The sequence below is a fragment of the Sciurus carolinensis genome, chromosome 8 (genome assembly GCF_902686445.1).
Source record: "Sciurus carolinensis chromosome 8, mSciCar1.2, whole genome shotgun sequence".
Taxonomy (NCBI): Eukaryota; Metazoa; Chordata; class Mammalia; order Rodentia; family Sciuridae; genus Sciurus; species Sciurus carolinensis.
The window spans coordinates 120,852,872-120,863,737 of NC_062220.1; positions in this window are offsets into that span (position 1 = coordinate 120,852,872).

Genomic DNA, 10,866 nt, shown 5'->3' on the forward strand with positions numbered 1-10,866 from the left:
ACCAACCTAGAGGCCCTTCAACAGATGAATGGATAAAGAAAATGTGGTACACATGTATATATGTATGATGGAATATTACTCAGCTTTAAAGAAGAGTGCAATTATGGCATTTGTTGGTAAATGGATGGAGTTAGAGAATATAATGCTAAGTGAAATAAGCCAAACCCCAAAAACCAAAAGCTGAATGTTTTCTCTGATTCGTGGAAGCTAATTCACAATAAAGGAGCGGATAGGGAAGAATAGAGTTATTTTATATTAGGTAAAAGGGAGTGAAGGGAAGGGAATGGTATAGGGGAAAGAATGATAGTAGAGTGAAACAGACATTATTGCCTCATGTACATGTATAACTGCATGACCGATGTGATCCTGCAGTATATATAATCAGAAAAATGAGAGATTATACTCCATTTATGCATGATATATCAAAGTGTATAAATGCATTTTACTGTCATGTACAACTAATTAGAACAAATAAAATTTAAATTTTTTTTAAAAAGAGGCAAGAACAAAGCTTAATCCTGATCTTTCATAGAGAAAGGAAAACTCTCCATGTAGAGTTAGCTTATCTGATCTCTCATGGAAACTTTGGCTGAAGTCCCTGACTTGTTAGAACCAGATGCTGTTCGTGGAGCTGTCTGACTCAGCTCATGGAGAAGCAGAACATTTGCTCCAATGCTCCAAGCTTCTGGGTCCCTTCCATGGTCCTCAGAAGGTCCTGTAGGACTTTCTGTGCTTGCCTTCCCTTTGCAGCTCCAAGCTTAAAATTACAGTGGAAGAGTGAAATCTGATTACATTACTGGGATTCAATACTTAGATATTTCAGGACAGTCTGAACCTATTACAGTGCCCAAAATACTGGGTGAGCCCAGCAATGTCCCTATGTTTTGCTATTGTGGCAATTTATGGATGAAGAAACCAGGACTTTTCCATGCTGTGGGATAAAGGTGAGTATCAGGACCCAGTCTTACTAGGAGATATCTAAATATCTCCTCCTTTCCTAGTGCAAAGCAGCACTGAGGATCTCCCATTCTTCATCAAACTCTCATCAATAGAGAGAAGTCCTCAGGCAATATCTATTCCGTAACAGAGCACTGATTTGAGAAAGGGGCCTGTGGCTGATGCTAGAGTCATCTGTTGGCCTTTACAGGAAAATATATTTTTGGACATATCACACTTGGATCCTGTTTCCTTGTATCTTCAAAGATATTCAAGGGCAAACAGTTCCAGGGACTTTAGACAGGCCAGCCTCAGTCACAGCAACTGCAAGAAAGGGCAAAACTGGGCAGGGCATGGCAAGGAGAAATAGACCGGGAAAGCAGGATGCAAGCTCCTGAGGGCATTCACAATATTCAAGGCATGGAATTGAAGAAGGCAAGGCCTGGCAAATTCACTGTAGCCAAATCAGACCATGACAAAGGCAATTGACAATAACTAGACAAGGAATGGAAAAGTAAGGCCACGCCAGTCCAGTTCAGGTCAAGGAAATTCACACTAGCCAGACAAGAGATGGCCAGGCCAAGACAAAGCAATTCAAAATAGCCAACCAAGGGATGGTAAGTCAAGGTCAAGCCAGTTGGAGGGTAATTCAAAATAGCCATACTGGGCAACACAGCAAAACCGGGTTAGGCCAGAGGCAATTCACAATAGCCAGTGAGGCCAGGCAGCAAGGCCAGGCCACAAGAAGAGGTGGTAAGGCCAGTTCAGGCCAAAAGTAGTTCACAGTAACCAGCCAAAGGAGGGCGAGGGAAGTCAAGGAAAGCCCAGGCTAGGCAAAGGTGGTTCACAATAGATAGCCAAGGGATGGCAAAGAAAAGCCAGGCCAGGCCAAAGTCAAGTAACAACAGCCAGTCAGGGGATGGCAAGGCAAGAAAAGACCAGACCACGTATGATTGTATGAATGGTATGACTGTATGTTGTTACAACCAGAGAAAGGAAAAGTTGTGCTCCATTTGTGTGAAATGAATCAAAGTGCATTCTGCTGTCATGTATAACTAATTAAAAAAGAAAAAGCAAAGACCAAACTAGGGCAGACAAAGACAGTTCACACTAGCCAGCTGAGAAATGGCAAATCCAGGCTGGGCTGATCCAGACCAGATGAAAGCAATTCACAACAGCAAATTAAAGGATGGCAAGGCTAGGCCAAGCTAGACCAGAGGTAGTTCAAAACAGCCAGTCAAGGGATGACCTAACAAGGCCAGGTCAGACCAGGCCAGGTCAGGTCAGGTCAAAGGCAATGCACAATAGCCAGCCAAGAGATGGCATAACAAGGCAAGACCAGATCAAATTTAATTCACAATAGCTAGGCCAGACCAGGACAAAGATAATTCACAATGAAAAACCCAGTCCAGGCAAGGCCAGGCTGTGCCAGGTCAGGCAAAGGCAAATCACAGTAGCCATTCAAGGATTGGCAATGCAAGGCCAGGTCAAGCAAGACAAAAGGCAATTCACAATAGTCAGCCAAGGTAGTGGAAGGCCAGGCCAGGCCATGATGGGCCAGGCCAAAGGAAATTAAATTAGCCAGACAAGGGCTGGCAAGGGCGGGCCAGGCCAGGCTAGCACAAAGGCTATTCACAGTAGCCAGCCAAGGGAGGGCAGAGCAAGGCCAGGCCAGGTCGGACCAGGATAGACCAATCAGTTCATAAGAGCCAGTGAAGGATGGATACACCAGCAGTGCATCTCTAGTCACGTACAACCACAAAAGTGGGAAGTTATACTCCATATATGTACAATGTGTCAAAATACACTCTACTGTCATGTATAACTAAAAAGAACAGATAAAAACAACCTGTATATGGAAAGTAAATCACATTTTTTGACTAAGTACAATACTACAAACACTCTAAAATAAAATGGTTATGGAAAAGAAAGAAAGAAAGAGTCAGGAAAGGGTTGACAAAACAAGGTCAGGTCAAGCCAAGCCAGGTCAAAGGTAATGCACAGCAGCCAGGCAGGTGATGGCAAGGCGAGTCCAGTGCAGCCAAGTCATCACTGAAGGCAGTTCACAATAGGGAGGGCAGGGCAAGGCAAGGCAATTCACCATAGCCTAAAACCTGGAATTATCCTAATGTCCATCAGTGGACAAACTGATAGGAAAATGTACATATACACAGTGAAATAGTATTCAGCCTTTAAAAAGTTGAAATTCTGTCATTTGCAACAACTTGGTTGAATCTAGAGAACATTATGTTAAGTGAAATAAGTCAGGAACGGAAAGGCAAATACTGCATGATTTCAATCACATGTGGAAACTAAAAAATTGATCTCAGAAGTAGAGAGGATTAACGTTCTTGGTAGAGGCTGGTGAGGGAAGCGGGTAGGAAAGGATGATGAGAAGTTGGTCAACAGATACTATGTAAATTAGGAGGAATAAATCTGGTGTCCTGTGGCACAGCAGGGTGAATGTAATTAACATTTTGTAGATTTCAAAACAGCTCCAAGAGAGGATTTGATGATTTTCCACAAAGTACTGGTACATATTTTAGGTGATGGATATGCTGTGTACCCTGATTTGATAATTGTGCAATGTACACATGAATTAAACATCTCATTGTACCCCCTAAATCTATAAAAATGTTATGTGTCAACTTTCTTTTTCTAAGGGGAGGCATGCCCTCCTTTCTCACAGGGCTTCAAGGCTAGAAATTAAAGTGTTCACTATGCACCTTACACACAAGTACATTAGAACTAAGAAATGTGTTCATTGTGTTGAAAGGCAGGTGCAGGGAACTGTAAGGTATGGAAGTCACATATCCTAATGTGGCTGTTCCCTAATTGAACAAAACTTAATGTCAATATTATGTTCTGTTATTCCATTACCTTTTTGTAACCTTCTCTGTGTGTTCATTTGTTAGGCAACTCATGGTGGCTGAGGAAACTGTACCTTTCTCTGGGACCTGTGCCACAAGGCAATACATCCTGTACCACACATTGAGTGAGGCAATTCTGCTACTGATTATAGACAATTCCTGATTTATAATGATCTGACTGATTTTTGAATTTATGATGGTATAATAGCATACCACACAATCATCCTGTTTTCCACTCTTTGGTACATTATTCCATAAATTACATGAAGTATGTTAATACTTCATTGCCCAACAATAGGCTTAATGTAAGTGTTCTGAGCACTGTTTTTTGTTTTTGTTTTTGGTACTGGGGATTGAACCCAGCTCTTAGGCATGTTAAGCAATCACTCTACCACTGAGCTACCTCCCCAGACCTTATTTAAAATTTTATTTTGAGACAGGGCTTTGCTGCTTCAGAGGACCAGATATTATGGGCAATCTACTGCTCACCTCATGCAGAAAAATCTGCATCTGTCTAGATAATAAGATGCACCCTGCAGAAGAGTAAAATGAAGGTACTGTGGAAAGTCCATCAATAACTTCACTCATAAATAATGATTCCAATTTATTCAGTGACCCATATTTAAGAGAAAACACTGAAAGTGCTATATCATAGTCTTCTTTTATTTCTGTGTGAAAACTTAAATTCACCCTCAATCAATGATGGGACGATGGAAGGGAAGATCTATTTACAACTTAAAGTTTGGTTCACTTGTAATAGTAAACAACATCTGAACCTAATGCTCGGTAATTCAACTGATTGTTGAACTTTAGCTGAAATGGATCTTTCTGAAAGAGTAACATCAGCTTTAAAAAAAATACAATTTGTTTGGAAAAGTTATAGGTTAACATACAAATTAAACAGATAGTGCAGAAAGTTCTCACATCCCCCCTCATGGCCCAATTTATTTTTTTAAGAACATGTTACTTTAGTGTGGTAACTTTGTTAAAATGATGGAACAAACATTGCTATATTATTATTAATTATAGTCCAGAGTTTGCATTGATTTACCTTACTTAGTCTGTTGGGCATTGACAAATGCATATTGTCACTTATCACTCTTAGAAAATAGTTTCCCTGCCTCAACATTGTCTTAGTTTCATTTTTGAATCCCTTTTCCAGAATCTCTGTCACGGTGGATTTTTGCTCTCTGTAGTTTTCTTTCCAGAATTTCATATAGTTGGAATCCTGCACTTTTGTAGGTTGACAGCTCAATAATTTTTATCAGTAAATAATATTCCAATTGACAACATTCTATTCACACAATTAAAGTGTGTTGGTGAATTGACTTATTGAAAGATGTTTGGGGTATTTCAGTTTGGCCAACTATGAATAATGCTGCCATGATCATGCCTGTGCATGTTTTTGAGTGTACATAATTTCTTAATTTAATTGCATAAATACCTATGATTATGATCACTTGCTTGAATGATAAGGTTGTGTTTTCCTTTCTAAGAATTTGGTAGGATTCACCAGTGAAAACATTTGGGCCTACTGCTTTCTTTTTTGAAGTTATTAAGGATTCAATTTCCTTCAGAGGTACAGAAATATTCAATTATCTTTCACCATGGGTAAATTTTTATAATTTCTGCCATCAACAGAATTGTTCCCACTTATTTCAAGCTTTCAAATTTGTGGGCAGAAAGTTATCCAAAGTATTCCCTCGTCATCCTTCTAATGTCCACATACTCAGTAGTAGTAGCTCCTCTTACATTTACAGTATTGGTCCATTGTGGTGTTTCCCTTTTCTTTGTGTTTAGCCTGGCTACACATTTACCAATTCAAATGATTTGAAAAAACTCAATTTTCACTCTTTTCCTCTATTGATTTCCTTATTTCCATTACATTGATTTGTGCAATCATGATTAATTTTTGTTTCCTTCTATTTGCTTAACATTACAATGCTCCTTTCCCTCTATTTTCTTTTTCTTTCTTTTTTTTTTTTTTTTTTTTTTTTGCGGTGCTGGGGATCAAGCCCAGGGCCTTGTGCTTACAAGGCAAGCACTCTACTGACTGAGCTATCTCCCCAGCCCCCTCTATGTTCTTTTTAAAAATTCTTTTTAGTTACATACAGCACCAGGATACGTTCTGACATAATCACAAAAGCATGGAACAAAACTGAACTCCATTCAATCCCAGCACTTCCCCTTCCCTCTCCTGCTGTTCTATCTCCACTCCACTGATCCCACTTCAATTCATTTACAGTTTGCTTATTGATTTATTTTTTGTAAATTAGTGTCCTGTGGATACACCTGATGCTGGGACCCACCATGCCACATTCATGCACGTACATATTCCAGTTTGGTCAGATTCATTCCACTGTTCTCCTTTTTCTGTCTCCTCATCTTCCTCCTCAATCTCTTTCCTCTACTGATCTTCCCTCTGTTTTGATGAAATTCCCTCTTCCCGTTTTTTCTTTTCTCTATTTCTTTTTTATGCTCCCCCACTCCATTTTGGATCAGCTTCCACGTCTAAGAGAATACAGTGACCTTTGACATTTGGGGATTGGCTTATTTCACTTAGCATGATAGTCTCCAGTTCCATTCATGTATTGGCAAATGCTATAATGTCATTCTTTACAGCTGAGTAATACTCCATTATGTATACATACCACATTTTCTTTGTCCATTCATCTATTGAAGGGCACCTAGATTGGTTCCATAGCTTTAGCTACTGTGAATTGTGCTACTATACACATTGATGTGGTTGCATAACTGACATATGTAGATTTTAGATTTTTTGTATATGTATCAAGGAGTGGGATAACTGGATCAAATGGTGGTTCCATTTCTAGTTTTGTGAGACATCTCCACACTGCTTTCCAAAATGGTTGCACTAATCTGCAGTCTCACCAACAATGTATGAGTTTATCTTTCACCCCACATCCTCACCAAAATTTATTATTATTTGTATTCTTGATAATTGGAAGATTAGGTTATTAAGCTTAGATCTTCTAATTTTTTATACTATTGCATGCAGTGATATATTTTGAACCACTGCTTTCACTGAATATCACGTTTCACAGTAATATTTTCATTTTATAGCTCAAAATGCTCATAAAGGTCCATTCAGTCTTCTTTGACCCATAAGTTTTAGTAGAATGTGTTGGGGTATCTCCAGTTTCCTTCCATTGGTAAATTCTAGTTTAATTCCTTAGTGGATATTCTGTATTATTTCTCTTCAATATTTTGAAGTGTGTTTTATGACCCACATTGTGGTCTATCATGAGGAATATTTCATGTGACCTTGAGAAGAAAGTGTGTTGTCTCATTATTAGATGAGTGCAAAAATGCAAATTAGGTCTGGTTGGTTGATAACACTAATAAAATTAGTTCCAGGATTGCCATGAAAAATTATCAGATTGATTGACTTGAAATAACAGAAATAACAGAAATTTATTGCCTCTCAGTTCTGGAGTCTAGAAGTCCAGTGTCAAGGTGTAGGTATAACCATGCTTCCTCTGAAATCTTTATGAAATAGTCTTTCCTTGCCCTCTCCTGTCTTCTGCTGGTTTGCTGACAATCCTTTGCTTTCCTGGCTTGGAACTTCAGCACTTCACTCTCTGCCTCTGTCAGCACATGGTATTGACACCCTTGTGAATCTGTCTTCTCACTTTATAAGAACAACAGTAATTTTTTTTTTATTGTAAACAAATGGGATACATGTTGTTTCTCTGTCTGTACATGGCGTAAAGGCATACCATTTGTGTAATCATAAATTTACATAGGGTAATGTTGTTTGATTCATTCTGCCATTTTTTCCCTTCCCCCCTCCCCTCCCACCCTTCCCCTCCATCTAAACAGTCCTTCCTTCCTCCATTCCTGCCCCCCTCCCTAAACCCAACTCCAACCCCAACACTAACCCTTCCCACCCCCCATTATGTGTCATCATCCACTTATTAGCGATATCATTCTTCCTTTGTTTTTTTTGAGATTGGCTTATCTTACTTAGCATGATATTCTCCAGTTTCCTCCATTTGCCTGCAAATGCCATAATTTTATCGTTCTTTATGGCTGAGTAATATTCCATTGTATATATATACCACATTTTCTTTATCCATTCATCAATTGAAGGACATCTAGGTTGGTTCCACAATCTGGCTATTGTGAACTGAGCAGCTATGAACATTGATGTGGCTGTATCTCTGTAATATGCTGATTTTAAGTCCTTTGGGTATAGGCCAAGGAGTGGGATAGCTGGGTCAAATGGTGTTTCCATTCCAAGTTTTCTAAGGAATCTCCATACTGCTTTCCAGAGTGGCTGCACTAATTTGCAGCCCCACCAGCAATGTAAGAGTGTACCTTTCTCCCCACATCCTCGCCAACACCTGTGAACAACAGTAATTGAAGAGGGTCTATCTACTCTAGTATAACCTTATCTTAATTAATTACATCAAGAATGACTTTATTTACAGATAAGGTCACATTCTGAGGTACGGAGATTAGGCCTATAATGTATATTTGCTGGGATAAAATTTGACCCATAACACAGAGGGGCAGCTCAATTATACCCTTACTTGTGTTAGTTCTGCTGGACCTGTCAAATACCAATAAAGGAATGTTAAAATCTTCCACTGTAATAGTGGATTAATATATATCTCATTGCAGTTCCATCCAATTTATTTTTATTTTTCTTTATTCATTTTTATTTGTTCTTTTTAGATATACACGATAGTAGAGTATTTCAACATAGTATACATACATGGAATATAACATTCTAATTAGGATCCCATTTTTTTAATGGTTGTACATGATGTGGAGTTTCACTGTAATGTGTTCATATATAAACATAGGAAAGGCAAATTGGCATAACTTTCCATCCAGTTTTATATCAAGAATTTTGATACCATATTGTTAGGTACATACACATTAAGGATTCTCATGGCTTCTTGGACAATCAATTCCCATACACTGCACAATACCTCTTTTTTCCCAATAATCTTCTTGTCCTGGGAACTGCTTAGTCTAAGACTAATTTAGTTACTCCTGCTTTTAAATATATTTAAGATGGATTTCTCACAGACAACAGCTACCACATGGATATTAATTTATTTACTCTTCCAGTCTGCATATTTTAATTAGTGCATATATAGACCATTCTCATTCAACATGAATATCAGTATATTTGGATTGACAAGCATATGTTTACCATTATTTATTATTTGGTACAATCTGTCCTTTTCTGCCTTTCATAATGCATTCTCTCTTTTATTGCCTTCTCTGGTTTTAATTATGATTCCATATTTTTTCCCATCTTAAAATAACACTTTTGCATTTTTTACAGTGGTTGCCTTTGAGTCTTTCATTAATACCTACCCAGATAGTCCTGTGACCTTTAAATATAGTACTCATTTTAATTCTACCATTCTTTGCAGCATTGCTGGTTTTCACCTTTCCAATATTCTATAATGGCTCAATTCATTGTTATTTTTCATTACTTTGAACATACTGCTATCTTTAGATTCACTGAGAATAAGAAAATGTAGATATTTGATTTTTAAAATTTTATTCCTTCTCCCATGATATTCCTTTATTTAATGTAGTTCCAAATTGCATCTATGACATTTTCCTTCTGTCCAGAATTTATTTTAATTATCTTATAAGGCAGGTCTTCTGGTGGTAAATTTCCTTATCATTTACCGGAGAAAGTCTTTACTTTTCCTTCTTTTTTGAAGCAAAATTTCACTGGAAAAAGAATTGTCATGAGTAGAGGTTTTTCTCCTTCCAAAACTAAAAAATTTGTATTCCACTCTCTCCTTTGCATCCTTTCTGGTGATGTTTTCTTATAATCCCCGGCCTTTTTCCTGTGTAAGTAATCATGTTTTCACTCTTTAGTATTTTTCAAAATTGTATCCTTTCATTGGTTATCTGGAGTTTGAATATGATGTTTCTACATGTGATTTTTTTTGTTTAGATTTATACTATTTATTTGTACTATATGATATTCTCTGAGCTTCCTGGATCTGTTTGTTTGTTGTCTGTCATCAGTCTTGAAAAATTCCTAGTGGCTTGGAAGATTGAGGCCAGATTTCAAGTTCAAAGACAGTCTCAGCAACTTAGACCCTAATCAGTTTAGTGAGACCCTGTCTTAAAATGAAAAATGAAAGGGCTGGGGATGTGATTCAGAGGAAAAATGACCCTTGGTTCAACCCTGGTATCAAAAATAAATAAATAAATAAAATCCTAGCTGTATTTACTTGTAATATTTCTTTTTTCGCCTTCTTTGTCTGTCTTCCCTGCCTCTCCTCTTTCTTCTCTTCCTCTTCCACTTCTTATATTCCAATGATACATGGTATATCTTTCATAAATTCTCCCATAATTCCAAAATATTCTGTTAATTATTTCCCATTATTGTTTTCTTTTGCATTTCACACTGAAAAATATCCATTGATAGATTATCAGACTCACACTTTTTCTTTCCCCATGTGTGTTCAAACTACTGAGGATTCCCTTTGAGACATTCCTCACTTATGCTCCGTTGTATTTGATCTTACCATCTCCTTTGGGTACTTTCTTAGAGGTTACATCCTTCCACTTACATTATGGATCTATTTTGCATGTTTTCTGCTTTTTCTTTAGTGACCTTAACATAGTAATCACCATTGTTTTCAATTCCCTATCTGAAAATGCCCAAATTTGTTATCATATATGAATCTTGTTCTGATATTTGTTTTGTTTCTTTTTTTTATTAAGATCTTTTTTATTTTTACAGACTGCATTTTGATTCATTGTACACAAATGGGGTAATAGGGCAATAGTAACAAAAATGACATGGTATTGGTACCAAAATACACAGGTAGACCAATGATACAGGATAGAAGACACGGAGACAAACCCAATTAAGTACAGTTATCTCATACTAGGCAGAGGTGCCAAAAGCATACAATGGAGAAAAAAATAGCCTCTTCAACAAATGGTGCTGGGAAAACTGGAAATCCATATGCAGCAAAATGAAACTAAACCCCTATCTCTGACCCTGTACAGAACTCAACTCAAAATGGATCAAGGATCTAGGAATTAG